Source organism: Malus sylvestris, chromosome 6, assembly GCF_916048215.2.
Source record: "Malus sylvestris chromosome 6, drMalSylv7.2, whole genome shotgun sequence".
Taxonomy (NCBI): Eukaryota; Viridiplantae; Streptophyta; class Magnoliopsida; order Rosales; family Rosaceae; genus Malus; species Malus sylvestris.
Window position 1 is genome coordinate 21496617 of NC_062265.1, and position 4120 is coordinate 21500736.

Below are 4120 nucleotides of genomic sequence, written 5' to 3' on the forward strand. Positions count from 1 at the left end.
TAATTGATTCGAATACCGGATTCAAAGAGATATATGATGAAGTAAGCGTCACAAAAAAGAAGATTTAGTGACATACAAATTCTACAAATTCGTCGCATACAGTATGTGTAAATGAGGCTAAAATTCTCACCTATTTCTTTGATATGTGAGCCAGGGTACGTCACATATGTCAAAGTCATATACCCATTTATTTCCAATATGTGATGAACCAATTACCATAGATTCCTTGTTTCATAATTTGAAATTAGAATTCATAACAAATGTAATGTATACTTCATTTAATCACATATTTATTAATCAAGACTTTAATCACATAAGTCAAATACATACACCAAGTGAAATTTCAAAACCTAACATGAACATCCACAAAACTAACAAGTATCAGTCGGAAACACTTACGGTCTCCCATCTCAACTTAACAGCAACTTAACAGCAACTTATGTTTACCCCGGACTTGCAGCCAAAAACTTAACCTTTAATTGTGCGATGACATCTTCGTTCTCATTTTGCAAATCCATTGCGCTCTCAGCTCTTCGTTCTTCTTTCATGGAGCTCTTATAAACATAACTCGACACTTCGTCAATGTTATTCAACTAGCATGCAAGAAAAGTCAATTACAATGATAAATGCTAAAGAAAGAGAACATGTATACTGGAATGACAAAGGTAGGACTTAACATGTAGGTTCAGGTTTAGCCAAAGATGAGCTAGCCTTTAGGAATTGCAAGACCAATCCAATAGCGATACCTAGTCAGGAGCAAAAGCAAGTTCGTTACCACCTATTTTCCGGTATTTTACAAATAATTGTCACATACATAATTTCATACCAGAAAATCTCAATTCTTCAGCAACTCTACGCAACATAAATAAGCATTTAGTAGAACACAAAGAAGAATAAAATTTAACCTTCTCAATAGGAAAACAAACACATCTATCTTATTTCTCTTGGCCTCCTACATTAATCAACCTTCCTTTTTTTTCCACATCCCAAAAAATAATGCAAGGTGACAAATAAAAAATTTAATTGCCTTCTTTTGAAGCTATATGTTATGACTTTCATATTGCTTTCTCACCTGTATACAAATAGTTTGGTTTATAGAGAACCTGCCCACATCCAGATATTGAAACCTAAACTCAAAAAAGAAACTGAGATCAAAATATCAAAAAAATGTTCCATATTCATCTCTGCTCCTCTGCACAGCCCTAAGTCACAACAATAGTGAAAAATATAATAACCAGTGAAGAAGCCAGGAATTGTCGCAAGGGGGGAGGGGCAAAATTTAGAAGGGTAAAGGTCCCAGAAAAATGTAGACGATCAAAAGAAAATTAAGATTACTCAAATTGTTATTCCATGTGAAGTTTAGATGAAAATAAAACAAAAGATTGGAACCTGGGCTAGCTCTAAAATTTTATGAGGTGACTAATGGATGGACAGCAGCTATAAGGAAAGCTGTGACTTGTTTACGCAAAGTTGTGTGTAATAGTAGCATTATTATTCAAGAACTACTGCGGAAGTTTTCAATTCTCAGATTGAAGTATTCAATTGTAGCCCAGAATTTTTAAGAATCTCATCCATATAGCCTTAAGACAAAGACGCAGAAAAAGCAAGCATGTACAATTACATTGCAATTAATCATGCAAATTAGCAATCGACCAATCAAGATTAAGAATTTAACAAAGGATGGAATTACTAACCTAGTACGCATCCCATCCAATTCCTTAACCCCCAAATCAACAGATTCTAATTCAACAACATTAAAAAGAAACCTGGTGGATGGTGATCGGCGTTGAAGAAGAAACTTGTTGACTCAGACCGATATCACCCCACAAACTCAAACAGACAACCCAAGTACCTGTTTGCCGTTTCTAAGTCTTTACTCTTTTGACACAATCTCTTCACACACTCAACTTATATGGCTCTTTTGCTAATCCTCAATCGAAACGGGAAAAATTGAATTAAAGATAGAACTAAATTGCATCTTTTAACTTTTAAAAATTTCAAACCCAAATCGCATCCCCCTAATTAACCGTAACCCTAATATCCCAACCTCAATAGACCAAAAAAAAAAAAAAAAAAATTCCAACCTCAAATTCCCAATCATAAACCTAAAAACTGAAATTTCAAACTAGAAGTTCGACTTTACAAATTGAAATCAGAATAACAGACAAAGTAAAAAATCGTAAAGAAAGCCAAATCAAAATCAAAGATCGAGAAATTGATCGAATTAAGAGAAATATATAGGACACACCTGAAAAATAGAGTTCGAGAATGTTTCAGTTGCTTTTAGAGAGAGACCACTGTAGAGAGACATAAATCGGTGAAATGAAGAGACAAATAGACACGGAGAATTCGTCCAAGGTTAGAGAGAGCAGAATAACTGAAGATTTCTCTTTCCCCAATAGGTTAGAGAGAGGAGATAGTGAGGAGTGGGGCGCAGAGGGTTAGAGAGTAGGTGAAAGAGGGAGACGATAGAGAGGTGGTGGACGCCGTCGGCGGCGAATTTGCAGAACAGTATCGATATTTGTTTGGAATACGATCGATATTTTAGACCTTGCTAAGTCACTCATGTATTTTACCATGCAATGTATAAAGTGTAAAATATTGTACTAATTCATTATATATAAATGATTATGGCGTATTTAAACTTTTTTCATTAATTACTACATATTTTTTACACTTACAATATTTGTCAGCTCCCTATATAATCAACTTAAATCAGTTATATCTATCATGCAATGCATTTCCTTCTAATTTTTTATGATAAACTAATAGATAATTGACTAAATAAACATCCTGCAAAGTTTCAATAAAAATTTCCAAGTTTTTCTTACAATTTCCGTGGTTTTTATTCAATTTTTATCGATATCGATAATATCCAGATATTTCCATCGAAATTTCCGTGTTTTTAGATTACCGATATTTTCGATATCATCGATATTTAATACCTTGCATACGATGAGGCTTTACGGTTTGGGTTTGTAATTTGATTACTTCTTATTTTATTTTACTTTTCTGATTTTGAGACAATAGGTGATGCATTGCCTATCCTCTCATGTATTTATGTTGCATTCTTTTATGTTATGTCACGAATTATGTACTTTCGTCACTTATTCATAATTCACTGGGCGGTAAAATTTTCCGCATTATATTTCTGACGAATTTAAGCTTCTTATGTAACGTATGTAAGCTTAAAACAATTATACCTCCAATAAATATCTTTATGTGACGCTTTTTCAAAAGCCCTCACTTATTTTACTTGAATGTGATGAATTTTTTAGCGCTACAAGTAATTCCATCACTTATGCATTGTTTTTTTGTAGTGTTTAATTGGGTTTCCTTTTGTTTGTTTGTGGATGGCATCAAGTTGTGGTTTTTGTTTGATCTGTTGTCTAGTTTGTAATATGATGCCTCAAAGGTGTTCGATTCAATTCGATTTTGGTAGGATCGGCATGTGGGTTTATTGGGTTTGTTTTAGTTTCTACGTTAATAGTTGAGCATAGATTGTTTTTTCTTTAATTTGATTGGCTCTAAGTGTTTTCGATTAATTTGTAGACTGGTAAATTGCTTAAGAAGAATGATTCGAAATTAGTCACAAAAAAACAATAACTTCACTTGCAATATCTGTAGATGGTTTCTATTTTCTCACTGGTATGCTATACAAATCTGCCAAGGTAATGCACCTTATAATCTTCGTAGTTTGTTTCTCGGTTTCATAATTTTACTGAGTTTGTGAATGTCTTGTTATTTGAGATTTTTGTCTGGGTTGCAAAGTTTGAATTTTTTATGTGGATAATTGAATAGGTAAATTATCGTTTGACCCTCTAAACTTTTACTCTAGTTGAAATTGACTACTTGAACTATTTTTTTGGTAAATTAACCCTTGAACTAATTGAAATAGGGAGTTTTAACGAAAAGCCCACGATACTGTTCACTTTAACGAAAAACCATATTTTTACACTAAAAAGTCAAACCTACTACTATTTACTTTACTCATTATTTTGTCTTTATCGTTAAAACTCAAAGTTTTCAAGCCATTTTCATTAGTTTTCCTTTTGAAATAAGCCAATTAACCATTTGTCGTTAGATTCCGTCCATTATTCTGTCAAATTCAAGGGCAAAT

At 33.0% G+C, this 4120-nt stretch overlaps 1 long non-coding RNA gene across 1 annotated transcript; it reads right to left on the reverse strand.

Annotated features, from left to right (window-relative positions):
• Positions 1-273: 273 nt before the first annotated feature.
• On the reverse strand, positions 274-2514 carry LOC126625292 (uncharacterized). Its single transcript, XR_007624374.1, has 2 exons — positions 2249-2514; positions 274-746 (listed from the first exon to the last, which is right to left on the reverse strand). It is a non-coding gene; the product is annotated as an uncharacterized LOC126625292 (long non-coding RNA).
• Between the last annotated feature and the right edge of the window lie 1606 nt (positions 2515-4120).